The 18,445-nt window shown below is 39.0% G+C and overlaps 3 non-coding genes across 3 annotated transcripts; all 3 read left to right on the top strand.

Moving 5' to 3' along the window:
* The first annotated feature begins 14,326 nt into the window (after window positions 1-14,326).
* LOC136349879 (5S ribosomal RNA) lies at window positions 14,327-14,444 on the top strand. The gene has a single exon (XR_010733959.1). It is a non-coding gene; the product is annotated as a 5S ribosomal RNA (ribosomal RNA).
* Window positions 14,445-17,546: 3,102 nt separating this feature from the next.
* LOC136349878 (5S ribosomal RNA) lies at window positions 17,547-17,664 on the top strand. The gene has a single exon (XR_010733958.1). It is a non-coding gene; the product is annotated as a 5S ribosomal RNA (ribosomal RNA).
* Window positions 17,665-17,725: 61 nt separating this feature from the next.
* On the top strand, window positions 17,726-17,843 carry LOC136349886 (5S ribosomal RNA). Its single transcript, XR_010733966.1, has one exon. It is a non-coding gene; the product is annotated as a 5S ribosomal RNA (ribosomal RNA).
* Window positions 17,844-18,445: the final 602 nt, after the last annotated feature.

Raw genomic sequence — 18,445 nt, 5'->3', positions numbered from 1 at the left:
CTAATTTTTTTAAAACCTGTAATAACATCTAAGGATTTTTTCAACAAGTTATCCGGATCCATGATACAATACCCTTTCTGTTGCTGCTGCTGCTGCTGCTGCTACTAATTCTTCAAGCCAAACAGATTTCGAATAAAATCAGCGGATTCGGATGTCCTATGTCTTTTGTTCCCCTAAAGACAAGGGCGTATTTTCCTTCGACAAAGTTATGCAGCTGCGGTTCAAACGTCTCAGTCACTCTTCGAGGGAGGAATACCACAGTGGTTTCCAAGTGTAATAAAATGTTTTTACCGTATTTGGTATTCGAAAGTGTAGCTTTATAGATCAAATATTTTTCATTAATTGTTAAATCTTGTAGTTTAACCAGTGCTTTATCATTCTTTACAAGACACACTTGGTTTAGTTTTTCCAAATCCATTCTGTTTTAAAATTTAAAGACTTTAGTCATTTACAGTTAAAAAAACTTTCACTTACGTTAAACACTGCAAAATCAAACACCGTAAAAACTTTCAAGTTTGACTGTCTGCAACAATCTCCTTTACTTCCACTCACATTAACCACTGTAAATTCAAACACTATGAACCTTTAAGTTTGACTATCTGCAATAATCTACTTTGCGATATTCCCAGATGGAATTATTTATACCTCTGCGGATGCAATCTTCCTTTAAATTAAAAGTATTGATATATTTCATCGGAAAAAATAAAGTGGTTTCATGTTGCAAATATAAATCATTTTCATGGGATTATGTAAATTAGTCTTTAATGCTAGGAAATATAGAACTTACATTCTATTAAATCATTCCCGGATAGAAGTACTGACACCTGTATATGGACTAATTGCATCATTCTCCGATTGTATTTTTATTTACACCTCTTTGCAAATGCTGTCTTCCTTTAAATAGAAAGTATTGGTATATTTCATGTTACAAATATAAATCATTTTCATGGGATTATGTAAATTAGTCTTTAATGCTAGGAAATATAGAACTTACATTCTATTAAATCATTCCCCGGATAGAAGTACTGACTCCTGTATATGGACTAATTGCATCATTCTCGGATTGTATTTTTATTTACACCTCTTTGCAGATGCTGTCTTCCTTTAAATAGAAAGTATTGGTATATTTTATGTTACAAATATAAATAATTTTCATGGGATTATGTCAATTAGTCTTTAATGAAAGGAAATATAAATCTTACATTCTATTGAATCATTTTGAACTGGAAATATTAATTTTTATAGTTAATTTTAATATCCCCGCTAATCGAAACTTAAACGTAACAACGTAAAGTCTGCAAACAATATGGACACATCTTTTGCGATGACGGTGGACCATCTATATGAACGTGAACTTCAGGTCGATTGTAGTGAACGAAACATGGCAGCCTTATTTGTAGCTCATAATTGCTAGTATATTCATAGGGTAACTTACTCCAAATATTTAGAAGATCTATGCAGTCTACTTGTTTCAAAAAATACTCGAGCGGAAGACATTTTAATTCTTCACTTTTCAATTGTTTAATATCTTTGCTTCCAATTAAAAAGTCAACCAAGTTTTGTGTTGTGTTCATCTTAGTCGTGTAACATAAATATACTGAGGTAGTTAGAAAATTGTTAATATTTAAATATGAGAGCATATTGGGGAGGGGCAAACGATATATAGTAAAAAAGCTTTATATTTTCTACAAAAATTTTATTCTCTATTTAAATCCTGCACAACTTTGTCATAATAATAATATAGGTATTCCTTAAGGGCACTACTTAGTAGCATATTTCCCATACATTTATCGCAAATTAAGTTATACAATTCTAATAGTGGTTTTCTATTAACATTGTTTGCGATGCACCAAGGTTTAAGTACATTTATTATATTGTAATAAAAAGTACAAAAATGCAGATCATTCAATATGACCAACCGTTGGCGAATAAGGTGAAAATCAATGTGAAAAATTTGATGTACATCTTTTTCTGTTAAATAGAAACTTACACAATATTTAGATATTTTCAATACTTTTCCAAAATCACCATCAGTATTGGTAAATCCAATCATTTGATTCACTTCGATAAAATCACCACATGGAAAGGTTACCACGTCACCCGAAACCGTAGGGTCATTGAAAAAATCACACATCTTTTCGTGCAGAACATTTAAAAATGTGATCCATTCAAATTCACTGAATGATATTTTACCAATTTTTGTCGTTTCAGATAATGTAATAACCGAACTGAATGTTCGCGCCGGACTTAAACCACATTCGATTCGATATGAATCCGTATAATATGATGCATTTAGTAGATGGAAGGATTCTTTTCTAGCGGCATCTTCAAACTTTTGTATACATTCTTCGAGTTGACGATCGTAACGAATCGGGGATGAAGAAGTTGCACGGTCGTAATCATCATCACTTTTATGAGAAATCATTTTGTCACTATAACACTACGTTAATATTTAAGACGCACATGTTCTTCTCTTTAACTATTGAACGCTTATGAAATTATTTCAGTTTATGTCGTTAAGTGTCCCCCATTCCCACTGTTTCAACTTGTTCCAACTTGTCTACAGACAAATTCGTATAAGGTTAGTAACCCCGTAATTTTCTTTTTATCATAACACAATGAAAAAAGTGTCTTTTTGCGAGAAGAACAAAGTCTTCAAACTGGTTGTATGGAGTTTTGCTTACAGGGAGGCTAGAAAAAGTGATTATCTAGCTGTGCATATTAACAGAATCCACTTTCAAAGAAGAATTCAGTTGTGTGAAGAAAAAATGGTCCATATATTTTCAAATATACATAGAACGAAAATTTATAACGAAAGATTTAATGTTATCGGAGGTTAAAAATTCTAGTAAATAAAAAAAATGTTACAGAATATCCTTTTTCAAAATCCAAGAATTATTTGAGTTACTAAAACCGAGCCATTTAACATAAACCTTATCTCCTTTTTGTTTTAAAATCTTTTCAACCAAGTAAACGTCAGGATATTTAACTTTCTGCAGTTCCTCTTCATAGAATCCTCCCTGAACGTATTCATTGTTGTAATCTTTCAATAAGTACGTGGTGGGATTAGTCAACTGGATCTTTTCTATTTGGAATATTTCAGTCGACCAATTCGGAGTGTAACCTTTATCGAAAGCTTCTCTCTGTTTGGAAATCCTCACAAAATCGTGCACTTTCAGTTTTGGCTTTTTGGGATCCACCGTTTTTAGATGAGAGTAGGAATTTGATAAAATTTCCTCGGCATTCTTATTATCGACACTGTTAGGCTTGTAGCCAGTAGTTCGGTGAACAGTATTATTATATTTTTGTACAATTTTTTCTAAAATATCAAGCCATTTATAATTTCCTTGAATTGTGAATTGTCGCCATATCATATTCTTCAATGTACGATTTACTCTTTCAACGATGCTTGCTTTTAAGTTAGAAAATGTACTGTAATGATTAATTTCATATTTTTTCACAAGTTCGGTGAAATCCCTGTTGTAGAATTCGGTACCAAGATCTGTATGCAAATTTTTCGGAGGATTTTTGGATCTTCTTAGAATTGCTGCAAATGCTAACGTAACATCTTTACTTTTTTTACTTTTTAAAGGCATTACCCAAACATATTTTGAAAAGGCGTTTATAACTACCAGGATATAGCGAAATCCGCTATTTGATTTGACATACGGCTGCATTTCCACGAGATCCGCTTGCCACAAGTCGTGCAACCCTTTAATAATTACCCTTCGCCTTTTATAATTTTTCCTAGCAGGTTTATGTAACTCGTGAGCCACAGTTTCCTTTGATGTGAGTACCATAACTAAGCTAACACTAACTTATCGCTTTTTAATAGCACTTTTTATTTCGGAAACAACAGCTTCAAGTTGCAGAAGCCTGTTACGTAACGCGAAAGTGTTAAATCTTGACACTTCATCGACTTTGTCCAAAAATCCATCCACTTCGTTCACCTTATCTTTTAGTTCTGCAAGTTCCTTTGTGGATATGGTTATTTTTTCCGTGAGCTGTTGATTTTTATCATCCATATTTTTTATTGTATCATTTAACTCATTTTTTAGTAAAAGTATTTCGTTTATCATCTTTTCTTCAATTTTTTTCATATTAAAACCAATGTCCAATTTGTTAATAGACTTGTTACTTTTAACAAAGTGTTTTTCGAAATGTTCGGCGACCGTTTTTTTTTAAATGTGTCGACCAAACTTATCGACAGTCATCTTGAAAATAAAATGCAAATAAAAAAAGGTACTTTTTTATACAATAACATCTGCTTCCTTAAGTTCTTCTATAATAGAAATGATTTCGTTATTATGACCTGTATGACCTGCTGTCGTAGAAGCCATAAGTAAACGAAGCCTGTCAACGAGTTCATTCAAATCATTCCAATATACATAATCCGTTTGTGATTTGTGATTTTTTAAAATTAATCCCGATCCCTTTTTATTTCGGGGCCTAACGAGCGGAAGGGTAGGTCTACTGAAACTCGTTTGGGAAGATTGTATACTTCTAGTTTTCGTGATACCTTTTTCCTGCAAGTATGGTGCTATTATTGTAATGTATTTGGTTGATTTAGTACCTTGAACTTGATCATTGGGATCATGATTCCTTCTATAAGCGTTAGTCCTTTTCAATATATCCATATAATTATCCAAATCCTCCTTTTTGTAGCCGAGCGGATTTATTTTAAACAATAGTTCATATAATCCGACTGTTCCAGGATATGTTATTCCTGCAACTTTTACATCTTTGCCGATAAGTTCGACAGGTTTTTGAGTTAAGCCTAAAAATAACTTGTCTGTTTCAATGTCGTGAATTATACCAAATTGATGATCGAAAGTATGTTTTTTGTCTTTTATATTATCGTCAATATAAGTTCTTGGTAGTTCGTGGTAGGTTTCTAGCCACTCTTCGTAAGCAGGAGTACTAACTATTGGTTGTATTGACAGCTTTGATTGTTCTAAAATATCCGATAAATTCAATGATTTCTCGTTAGACTCTTCTTGAAATGGTGTAGTTTCACCAATCTCCACTGAACGTAAAAAAGAAGGAAATTGACTTTTTGACGTTAAGCTTTCATCAAAGAAGGAGGGCATCTTTAAAGGTAAAAGTGGAGTTTTCCCAGTTTTCAATTTTTTTTCTTTCCTTGGGGTTGAAGTTGCAGATGCTGCATTTTCGATATTAAAAGATCTTTCTTCTTCCTTTTTTCCTTCGGTTATTATATCCAGTGGTTCACTCTTACCATGAACAGCTGAAATTAATTGTTCTAAAGGTTGTGTTAGTGGTTTGTAGGTTTGCTCTAGTCTAGCTTGCGTCTCAAATTCTGCATTTTTTAGACTCTGATATTTTTCTCTCACTGCTTTTCTCGATTTAACCAGCTCTCTTTTTAAACGTTCGTCATCCATGTTGGAGGAGGAGGAGGAGGAGGTAAAGTGAAGTTACTTTGAAAACCGTTCCTTTTATAGGTAAATAAATGTATCAAATCCCTTTCGGTATCTACCGCACTTTAAATTTGAATCTTTATCCACTACTAAAAATTCGTACAGTTCTTTCCAACAGAGCGAACACAAGTCTTTAAACTGATTAAATGACATATCGACATTAATATGATCTTGATAAATATGTTTCAAATTTGTGACATCTTGTTGAAATATGATAAGTAGGTTCGCATTGTCTCGTATTAATTGTTTAGGTATAGAAGAATATGTTTGACACAAATAAAAACAATCAGTGTTTTTATGCCGTCCAAAGCAAAAATAATCCTTAACAATATTCTGATCACAACAAACGATATCATCGAAAATAATCAATGAATTAGATTCAATTTCTCTTGGATCGATAATATTTTCGGCATTATCTGACTCGTAGAAACCGATTTGTTTAAGAGGTTGCATAAGTGTTCTCAAATATTCATATTTTGGCTGATACAACGACTTGGAATAAATATACAAATTTTTAAAACGCAATCCATTGCGATCTTCAATTAAAGATATCATCACATTAGTTTTTCCACATCCTGATGGGCCAATAACTAAACCCCTTTTACTACTTCCCTGAAATAAGTCACCATGTTTCCTGAAAGTGTTTTTTGTAAATTCGTAATCTTTAATGGTTATCGAATGTAACTGTTTTTCAAGACGCATCTTTTTGGTACTTAAAGCACATAAAAAGTGAATGTCTATCAGTTGCGGGATAGTGTTATATAATGATCGACTTCCACAGTCATCACATCATTCGTTCAAAAACTAGCAAAAAAAGAGGAACTGGTATTGTCAATACTTTGATAAACAAATTACCCGTTGAATTGCATATTCCCGGGTTCAATTTCTGCGGTCCTGGCACCAAGTTGAAGGAAAGACTGACAAGAGGTGATACGGGTGTAAATCCTTTAGATGAAGCTTGTAAAGAGCACGACATAGCATACGCCGAGAGAAAAGATTTACAAAGTAGACACGAAGCGGATAAAATCTTAGCATCAAAAGCACTAGCACGGTTCAAGGCAAGTGATTCGGGAATCGGTGAAAAAATTGCAGCGTTGGGTATTAGCGGAGCTATGAATGTGAAAACAAAGTTAGGAATGGGGCTGCGAAAAAGGAAAACAGGTCGAGGTTTGAAAGGTGGAAAGATAACTCTAAACAGAGCAATTTTAAACGTGAAAAAGGGTCTCATCGGACAAAAGTTTAAAAACTTAAAATCTAGTGCCAAGTATGCCCTAGCACTTGCAAAAAAGAGTGGCAAAGTTTCACCCCCCAAAAGGAGAATTATTCCTATTCCTAAATCAGGTGGATTTTTGCCTCTGATACCTCTGTTTGCTGGTTTATCGGCATTAGGTGCATTAGGAGGTGGAGCTGCTGGTATTGCAAAAGCGGTAAACGATGCGAAAGCAGCTTCTCAAAAATTGGAAGAAGCGAAAAGACACAACGAGACAATGGAAGCTATAGCACTTGGTAAAGAAGGGAGCGGATTATACCTGAAACCATACAAATCAGGATGTGGACTTTACTTAAAACCATATTCAAAAAACTGTTAAGTGGAATACCTCGAAAATCACTAACAAATTTTCAGTTATTAAAATACGTAAAAAAATTACAAATTCCACATTTTCGAGGTATTTTCATGAGAAATAAATTACCACAGAAAATTAAAAAGAACGAGCGTGGTATAGTGAACCTGGATGATTCAGTCAACAAAGGAACTCATTGGATTTGTTATGCTAAAAAAGGGAAAAGTATTACATACTTCGATAGTTATGGGAACTTAAAACCTCCAAAGGAGTTGGTTAAGTATTTCAAGAGTGATGGACTCAAGAACGATATAAAGTATAATTATACGAGGTATCAAGCTGATGAGCAAATGAATTGTGGTCAGCTCTGTTTAGAATTCCTTTATAATAGTGTGTATAGAACTCAAGAGATTTATTTATAATTTTAATATTGACGAATCATGTCTTATAGTTTTGTTCTTACCGGTAATTCTGCAACTCTCACTGCGGAATTTAACCCTCCTATACATCTAGACGACAATTTCGAATACGTAATCGGTCTAGTCAACTTTGAAACTTTCAATTCAATTCCAAATATTGAGTCCGGATCTAATTTGTTTATTATTGATAAAGAATATATCACAATACCACCAGGTTGCTACGAGATAGAAGATATAGCTAATTATATAAAAAAGGACATTGGAGACAAAAAGACATTTGAGTTAACTGCAAACAATAACACTCTTAGAACACATCTTATTTCATCTGTAGATGTTAAATTTGAAGAAGGAACTATAGCAAAACTTTTGGGGTTTGAGTACCAGGACATACCGGCTAATACTTTGACAGTGTCTGATCACCCCGCAGATATCTTTAAGGTGAATGCTATAAATATCGATTGCAGTATAGCTGAAGGGTCTTTTCTAAATGGTACGCCAGTTCATGTAATACATCAGTTTTTTCCTAGTGTACCACCCGGTTTTAAAATAATCGAAACCCCTCAGAATGTCATTTATTTTCCCGTAATCGTTAACGTTGTAGATAAAATAACAGTGAAACTAGTTGATCAAGAGGGCGATTTGATTAATTTTCGAGGTGAATCCGTGACATTAAGACTTCATCTTAAACGCTTGGACTCACGATGGTAATTCTATATAATAGAACACCTAATTTAGATTTTGTCAGAAGGTTTAATACACCTTGTAAGCAGCAAACCCCCGATAGTACGAAACGATACACAAGAGGGTTAACGTCTTTGAATAAACAGTTTCTTGTTTCCCTAGGATTTACATTAAAAAATGGATCATATAAACGTCCAAGAAAAAGTTTTTATTGACGACTCAATTTTAAGCTGGGAAGTGCTCTCTTTTGATCCATTCAATCCTACTAAATTGGGGACAAACGATGAAATTAGAATATCCTTACAGCAAACCGGAAAATATCCCTTACCCTGCAAAAGTGAACTTTACATTGAACTAAAGGTTACGAAAGAGGATGGTACGCCACTTACAAACACATACTTGATAAATAATGCCGCGGCGTTTTTATTCAAAGAGTTGAGATATGTTCTAAATGGAGTGACAATTGACGCAGTACGAGATGTTGGTATAACAGCAACCCTTAAGGGTTATTCATCATATAATTTAAATGAAAGCGCTAAGCTTCAAAACGCGGGATGGTATCCGGTAGAAAAAGAAAAAAGCATCATGACGGACTCTAACGGAAATGTTTCTTTATGTATTCCTCTTAAGATGTACTCTGGTTTCTTTGAAGATTATAAGAAAATCATTTTAAATTCACATCAAGAATTAATCCTAGTTAGAGCTAACGATGATTCCAATGCATTGGTACAAACGGCAGCATCTACAGAAAAACCGAAACTTACGATAACAAAACTCTGTTGGAGAGTTCCACACTTAACAGTAGCAATTCCTCAGGAATTAGCACTTACAAAAACTATTGATAAAAATACTGACATCTTATTAACTTTTCGAAGCTGGGAATTAGTTGAATATCCAGAGTTATTAGAAGCCACCAGACACAATTGGACGGTAAAGACATCGACCAAAGTTGAAACTCCACGCCATGTCATACTCGCATTTCAAAAAGACAAAAGAGGTAATCTTAAAAAGGATATGAGCAAATTTGATCACTGTGACCTACGAAACGTAAATGTGTATTTAAATTCTGAAAGATACCCGTATGGTGACTTGCAACTTGATTTTAAAAATAATAGATTTGCAACCCTGTATGAAATGTTTTCCGAATTTCGTCAGGTTTACTATAATAACGCACAAGAACCGATTTTCACTCCGTCCGAATTCAAAGATAAAGCTCCACTTGTTTACATCAATTGTACTCACCAAAGAGATTTACTTCAAACTGGATCAGTCACTATGAGAGTGGAATTTGAAACTGCAGAAAAAGTGACTGATAAAACGACAGCCTATTGCCTCATTATTCATGACAAAATATTTAGTTATAATCCACTTACGAAAATTGTAAAACAGCTTTAAATTCCTACCACCACCACCACCACCACCATCAATATGTAGCGTTAAAACTTAATGTTCAGTTGAAATATTGTTTATAAAGATACTGCAAGTCGAAATGACAACTAGACTTGAAAGAATAGAAACTTTTTTAGAAAACCTACGAAATATTAAACGCCGGATTAGAGAATATTCCATCAAGAAATTTACTTTCCTAAAGTTTGAACAATTAAAAATATGAATATTCAAGGGTTTAAAGATGAAAATACCCTAAACGACTCTTTTCACATCATCAGCAGCACATAACAGTAATGGAAAAAATCATTGCATCAAAGTAAAATGTACCCTATCATCCCGTCATATATAACCAAAACATTTCGTGTGAAGATCCAAACCTATTGATGACTAGTCCAGTTCAAGACTGCTTCTACCAACGTGTGCTCTTTTAAATGTTTTATGTACAATGATGAATAAAGTTTTTAAAAATGTAAAACGCTTTTTAATGATGCATGCTACAATACATCTTCATAATGCTATTTATGCAAATTGCTATATATTCACATTGCGAAGATGTCAGCCTATTAACTGCACCAGTCTTTGCAATTTTCGTTTAGCAGGAGCAAAAGACGCATAAGTGAGCTCATTTTTCGACTTTGAACTTTAGTACTACTACTTTAGTGGTAGCACAAGGTAGGTGGTTATTTTTATTCATTAAATTAGCGAAAAGCGTATTTTAGTATTTATTAGATACGGATTTGGGAACCTAGGGTAGTTCCTCTCGATCAGTGACATTCTCATGTGGTTCGACTTCAAAATTTAGAACTACTACTACTACTACTACTACTACTACTGTGATAGCACAAGGTGGTTATTTTCATTCAATTAGCGAAAAGTGAATTTTAGTATTTATTAAATACAGATTTGGGATCCTAGGGTGCAATCCATTGTTCCGACCCAGACCTACTACAGCGGTAGTAATAGAAGTAGTTATTATTACATAGAGATTTGCGAACCGAGGGTACAATTCTTTTTTGTCATTCGAAAGTGTAAAATGAAGTTTGCCGTACTGGACATGCAAGGTTATATAATTAACAAAATGTTTACCACGAAAGAACTCACCATCTACGATGGTAAACATTTGAAATCCTTTTTGTTTAAATGCCCGATTAAATTTTCTAGTTTACATGCAAATGATCGGAAAACTGCTGCATATCTCTATAACAATGTTCATGGTATTCCATTTGATTCGGGGAATATCAAATATCAGCAAATTAAAAATATTTTAGAAAACCATTTAAAAAATATTGATTTGATATTTGTGAAAGGACAGGCAAAATTTGAGTTTTTGAAAGACTATCTTGCCGATTCAATACGAATTTTCAATTTAGAAAAAGATGATGCTGACCTGGTACCCAAATTAAGACCTAGCGAAAACAATTGTAATAGTCATGCTTTCAAAGTATGCAATTGCAGTAGTAGAAATGCCGAAGTGCTATTTGAATATGTTATTAATAAATTAATTGCTTCATAAATCGGGTTTCAAGTCTCTATATGTTAATGTCAGTACCATTGGTACACATTATTATTATTATTATTTTCGTAGATGTATTTACTAAAGAGTCGATGCATAAAAGCATTCTGTAAATATAGCTCGAATGCGGCAGAAGATCGTACCACTTAAGAAAACATACATTATAATTTCCATCAGTGATTGGGGGAGGGGGTAACGTTTTCTGTGAGCGAGACATATATTGCATGAATTATTACAAAATATATGATGCTAATAAAAATTAAGAGAGCATTTTTTCGTTTACTTACCTTGAGCACCCACTCCACGCTCCAGTCACTCTACAGAAGTTCCCCAAGTACGGACCTGTCTCAAGGCGCTCAACCCGGACCTGTACCGACACGCCCACTCCACAGGGAGAGATGGTAACGTAACTTCCTTGACGTAACGACATACCTTTTGCCATAAGACTCCATGTTAATTTTGTCGTAACGACAAACACAGTTTCCGCAATTCACCACCTAATCACCTAATAACACAAATAACGTTAACGGTGCGAAAACTCTATAAAAACAACCAATAGTTTTCGCAGTGCACCTTTCAAGAAATAAATAACGGAACGACAAAAATAACGTTACAGGAGAGAGATGGAGATACGTTTAACGTCAACTTTAGCGTAACGACAAAGTTTTTCCCATAAGACTCCATGTTAATTTTGTCGTAACGACAAATACAGTTTTCGCAATACACCGCTAAATCAATAAACCACTAAAATAACGTTAACGGCGCGAAAACTCCCCCATTTTCCCCATACGTTAATTTAACGGAACGACAAATATAACGTTAACGGAGCAAAAATAACGTTAGCGGATGTGCGAAAACGGCACATTTGATCTGTAACCCCCCTAGCTCAACTACTGACGTCCGTGACAATTCTCTCTGGAGGATTGCCCGTGGCCTCCGCAGAACCCACCAGAAAATACCCACCATCCAGCACGACGGGGGAGGGTTCATATCAGACTCGGAGAAGGCCGGGGTGTTTGCCAGTTTTCTGAGTACAGTTCATGCTCCAACCCCTGACATAAACCAGGAACAGGTTGTGATGGGCGAGGTCGCCCGCAAACTCGTCGAAAGGCCCTACCCCATCCCCCCACGCATCCTCCAATCCTTGCTATGCACTCCCTCCGAAGTTCGAAAATGTCTGCGACGGTTCCCGAACAACAAAGCCCCGGGACCGGACGGCATAACATATCCTCTCCTCAAAAACCTGCCCAGAAAAGCCATCGTCCAAATCACCCACATCACAAACGCCATCCTCAAATTACAGCACTTTCCAAGCGACTGGAAACAGGCTGTAATAATCCTCATCCCCAAACCCGGGAAAGATCCCTCCCTACCCTCGTCATACCGTCCGATCTCCCTCCTGGACACTTTGGCGAAGCTAGCTGAAAAGCTGATTCTGACAAGGTTGAACAGGATCGTAGAAAGGAACGACATCCTCCCCCCCGAGCAATTCGGCTTTAGACCCGGTCACAACACTACCCTCATTGCGGCGAAGGTTGTCAACGACATTTATAAGGCATACAACCGACAGATGAACACGGCCATGCTCCTCCTCGACATGGAAAGAGCATTTGATACGGTTTGGCATGCTGGCCTTATGTACAAACTCGCCGTAGTCCTTAACCTTCCTCTCCATTTCATCTCACTCATCGCCTCCTACCTAACAGGGCGTTCCTTCAGAGTAAGGATCGGACAGTCCCTCTCACAGTCCCATCTACTACAGTCAGGAGTTCCGCAGGGTGCAGTAATGTCCCCACTGCTGTACTTCCTGTACATCTCCGATATTCCGAAACTCCCAACCACAAAACTGGCCCTTTATGCGGACGACACTGCCATCTACAACCACAGTTTTTTCGCCCAAGGCGCGAAACAGAGACTGGCACACCACCTCAGCCTTCTTCTACCTTTCTTCCAAAAATGGAAGCTAAAAGTCAACCCTGCAAAGACCGAATTGGTGGTTTTCACCAAGAAAATCACCAATCACCGAATCATAAACCCCTTGCTGGTTGACGGAGTCCCTATCCATCAACGGAGGACTGCGAAGTACCTCGGGGTCGTGCTCGACGAACGGCTCACCTTCGGGGATCACGTCACGTATGCAATCCAAAAAACCTTTGCGGGTCAGCAAAAGCTATACCCACTAATCAGCCCCAAATCGGTCATGAGTCCTGCCAATAAACTCTTAATTTACAAAATGCTTATAAGACCGATTATGCTGTATGCTGCCCCCGTATGGTGCTCAATATCCGACACGCAAAGGAGAAAATTGCAGAAAATTCAGAATCGCATACTGAGGGGTGCATTGTCTGCCAATAGCTACGCGCGCATACGTGATCTCCACGAGGTTGCCGGGATCGAATATGTCTCTGAGTACATCGACAGGACCTCCAACACCTTCTATGAACGCCAAATCTTCGGTTCCGTCCTGACCAGGGATATAACCCGCTTGCGGTTCGATCCCGAACAACCCGTTAAGCACGGACCGGCGTACAAGTGTCTCCTAATTTTCACCGAACCCTGGAGACCCCCTTAATCAGCATCCCTAACACCACCTCACATACCAGCCTTTCCCACCCCCCTCAAACACCATTTAAACCACCTCGTAGTGGTCGCGGGGACGGACCGGCGTACCCCTCCGCCCCCCTGACAATGCGGACACTGCGCTGAATGCTTTAAGGCCCAAGTTTGGTCTGAACCATGCAAACGCACTCCAAAGATTTTAGATCCAAAATTTTGAATGCTACAAGGTACCTGAAGCCGCCTTTGAAACTGGTTTTTTCCTCACTTTTCCAGTATAAAGTCCAATCCAGCAGCATAACGTCCCACATTAAACAGCTATTTTGGAAACTCGTATTACTCATGTAGGTTTTAGTTTCGCAAATGGTCACATAAGAGCCAAGAGCCCAGGTGGTGAACTGTCCTGCATACGTCCTTTAACGCACCCTCTGATAACGACTGGACATAACAACGTCCACCGTGCTTCACGTGCGGCCTATGTCGCACTCTTGTGCATGTCCGACATGTTGAGTGCGAACTCTCTAATTTTTGTGTATATATAATATATTTATGTATATACTTAGCTATTAAGGTGTAATATGTAATTATTAATATGTAAATATAGTTGTTTTGAGTTGAGTTGGTTCCTGTCCGATCACCGAAGTCAAGCGACGTCGGGCGTGGTTAGTACCTGGATGGGTGACCGCCTGGGAACACCACGTGCAGTTGCTTTTTTTTTTAACTCTGCAGGTAACTTCTGTTTTTTATCGCTACATGATACATATTCAACCAAGCAACTGCCATACCACGTTGGTCTACCGGTTCCCGTCCGATCACCGAAGTCAAGCGACGTCGGGCGTGGTTAGTACCTGGATGGGTGACCGCCTGGGAACACCACGTGCAGTTGCTTTTTTTTTAAACTCTGCAGGTAACTTCTGTTTTTTATCGCTACATGATACATATTAAACCAAGCAACTGCCATACCACGTTGGTCTACCGGTGCCCGTCCGATCACCGAAGTCAAGCGAGGTCGGACGTGATGTTAGTATCTGGATGATTGACCGCCTGGAAACACCACGTGCAGTTGCTTTTTTTTAAACTCTGCAGGTAACTTCTGTTTTTTATCGCTCCATGATACATATTAAACCAAGCAACTGCCATACCACGTTGGTCTACCGGTACCCGTCCGATCACCGAAGTCAAGCGAGGTCGGACGTGATGTTAGTATCTGGATGATTGACCGCCTGGAAACAACACGTGCAGTTGCTTTTTTTAAACTCTGCAGGTAACTTCTGTTTTTTATCGCTCCATGATACATATTAAACCAAGCAACTGCCATATCACGTTGGTCTACCGGTACCCGTCCGATCACCGAAGTCAAGCGAGGTCGGACGTGATGTTAGTATCTGGATGATTGACCGCCTGGAAACAACACGTGCAGTTGCTTTTTTTAAACTCTGCAGGTAACTTCTGTTTTTTATCGCTCCATGATACATATTAAACCAAGCAACTGCCATACCACGTTGGTCTACCGGTGCCCGTCCGATCACCGAAGTCAAGCGAGGTCGGACGTGATGTTAGTATCTGGATGATTGACCGCCTGGGAACACCACGTGCAGTTGCTTTTTTTTTAAACCCTGCAGGTAACTTCTGTTTTTTATCGCTCCATGATACATATTAAACCAAGCAACTGCCATACCACGTTGGTCTACCGGTGCCCGTCCGATCACCGAAGTCAAGCGAGGTCGGACGTGATGTTAGTATCTGGATGATTGACCGCCTGGGAACACCACGTGCAGTTGCTTTTTTTTTAAACTCTGCAGGTAACTTCTGTTTTTTATCACTACATGATACATATTAAACCAAGCAACTGCCATACCACGTTGGTCTACCGGTGCCCGTCCGATCACCGAAGTCAAGCGAGGTCGGACGTGATGTTAGTATCTGGATGATTGACCGCCTGGAAACAACACGTGCAGTTGCTTTTTTTTAAACTCTGCAGGTAACTTCTGTTTTTTATCGCTCCATGATACATATTAAACCAAGCAACTGCCATACCACGTTGGTCTACCGGTGCCCGTCCGATCACCGAAGTCAAGCGAGGTCGGACGTGATGTTAGTATCTGGATGATTGACCGCCTGGAAACACCACGTGCAGTTGCTTTTTTTTAAACTCTGCAGGTAACTTCTGTTTATTATCGGCCCATGATACAGTTATTACCAAGCAACTGCCATACCACGTTGGTCTACCGGTGCCCGGCCGATCACCGAAGTCAAGCGAGGTCGGACGTGATGTTAGTATCTGGATGATTGACCGCCTGGAAACACCACGTGCAGTTGCTTCTTTTTAAACTCTGCAGGTAACTTCTGTTTTTTATCGCTCCATGATACATATTAAACCAAGCAACTGCCATACCACGTTGGTCTACAGGTGCCCGGCCGATCACCGAAGTCAAGCGAGGTCGGACGTGATGTTAGTATCTGGATGATTGACCGCCTGGAAACACCACGTGCAGTTGCTTTTTTTTAAGTCTTCAAGTAACTTCTGGTTTTTTATCGGCCCATGATACACTTATTACCAAGCAACTGCCATACCACGTTGGTCTACCGGTGCCCGGCCGATCACCGAAGTCAAGCGAGGTCGGACGTGATGTTAGTATCTGGATGATTGACCGCCTGGAAACACCACGTGCAGTTGCTTCTTTTTAAACTCTGCAGGTAACTTCTGTTTTTTATCGCTCCATGATACATATTAAACCAAGCAACTGCCATACCACGTTGGTCTACCGGTACCCGTCCGATCACCGAAGTCAAGCGAGGTCGGACGTGATGTTAGTATCTGGATGATTGACCGCCTGGAAACAACACGTGCAGTTGCTTTTTTTAAACTCTGCAGGTAACTTCTGTTTTTTATCACTACATGATACATATTAAACCAAGCAACTGCCATACCACGTTGGTCTACCGGTGCCCGTCCGATCACCGAAGTCAAGCGAGGTCGGACGTGATGTTAGTATCTGGATGATTGACCGCCTGGAAACAACACGTGCAGTTGCTTTTTTTTAAACTCTGCAGGTAACTTCTGTTTTTTATCGCTCCATGATACATATTAAACCAAGCAACTGCCATACCACGTTGGTCTACCGGTGCCCGTCCGATCACCAAAGTCAAGCGAGGTCGGACGTGATGTTAGTATCTGGATGATTGACCGCCTGGAAACACCACGTGCAGTTGCTTTTTTTTAAACTCTGCAGGTAACTTCTGTTTATTATCGGCCCATGATACAGTTATTACCAAGCAACTGCCATACCACGTTGGTCTACCGGTGCCCGGCCGATCACCGAAGTCAAGCGAGGTCGGACGTGATGTTAGTATCTGGATGATTGACCGCCTGGAAACACCACGTGCAGTTGCTTCTTTTTAAACTCTGCAGGTAACTTCTGTTTTTTATCGCTCCATGATACATATTAAACCAAGCAACTGCCATACCACGTTGGTCTACCGGTGCCCGTCCGATCACCGAAGTCAAGCGAGGTCGGACGTGATGTTAGTATCTGGATGATTGACCGCCTGGAAACACCACGTGCAGTTGCTTCTTTTTAAACTCTGCAGGTAACTTCTGTTTTTTATCGCTCCATGATACATATTAAACCAAGCAACTGCCATACCACGTTGGTCTACAGGTGCCCGGCCGATCACCGAAGTCAAGCGAGGTCGGACGTGATGTTAGTATCTGGATGATTGACCGCCTGGAAACACCACGTGCAGTTGCTTTTTTTTAAGTCTTCAAGTAACTTCTGGTTTTTTATCGGCCCATGATACACTTATTACCAAGCAACTGCCATACCACGTTGGTCTACCGGTGCCCGGCCGATCACCGAAGTCAAGCGAGGTCGGACGTGATGTTAGTATCTGGATGATTGACCGCCTGGAAACACCACGTGCAGTTGCTTCTTTTTAAACTCTGCAGGTAACTTCTGTTTTTTATCGCTCCATGATACATATTAAACCAAGCAACTGCCATACCACGTTGGTCTACCGGTTCCCGTCCGATCACCGAAGTCAAGCGACGTCGGGCGTGGTTAGTACCTGGATGGGTGACCGCCTGGGAACACCACGTGCAGTTGCTTTTTTTTTTAAACTCTGCAGGTAACTTCTGTTTTTTATCGCTACATGATACATATTAAACCAAGCAACTGCCATACCACGTTGGTCTACCGGTTCCCGTCCGATCACCGAAGTCAAGCGACGTCGGTCGTGGTTAGTACCTGGATGGGTGACCGCCTGGGAACACCACGTGCAGTTGCTTTTTTTTTAAACTCTGCAGGTAACTTCTGTTTTTTATCGCTCCATGATACATATTAAACCAAGCAACTGCCATACCACGTTGGTCTACCGGTGCCCGTCCGATCACCGAAGTCAAGCGAGGTCGGACGTGATGTTAGTATCTGGATGATTGACCGCCTGGAAACACCACGTGCAGTTGCTTTTTTTTAAACTCTGCAGGTAACTTCTGTTTATTATCGGCCCATGATACAGTTATTACCAAGCAACTGCCATACCACGTTGGTCTACCGGTGCCCGGCCGATCACCGAAGTCAAGCGAGGTCGGACGTGATGTTAGTATCTGGATGATTGACCGCCTGGAAACACCACGTGCAGTTGCTTCTTTTTAAACTCTGCAGGTAACTTCTGTTTTTTATCGCTCCATGATACATATTAAACCAAGCAACTGCCATACCACGTTGGTCTACCGGTGCCCGTCCGATCACCGAAGTCAAGCGAGGTCGGACGTGATGTTAGTATCTGGATGATTGACCGCCTGGAAACAACACGTGCAGTTGCTTTTTTTTAAACTCTGCAGGTAACTTCTGTTTTTTATCGCTCCATGATACATATTAAACCAAGCAA

The sequence above is a fragment of the Euwallacea fornicatus genome, unplaced genomic scaffold, assembly GCF_040115645.1.
Source record: "Euwallacea fornicatus isolate EFF26 unplaced genomic scaffold, ASM4011564v1 scaffold_68, whole genome shotgun sequence".
Lineage (NCBI taxonomy): Eukaryota > Metazoa > Arthropoda > Insecta > Coleoptera > Curculionidae > Euwallacea > Euwallacea fornicatus.
Note: the sequence above shows the minus strand (reverse complement) of the source record. Positions and strands in the feature narration are given on the sequence as shown.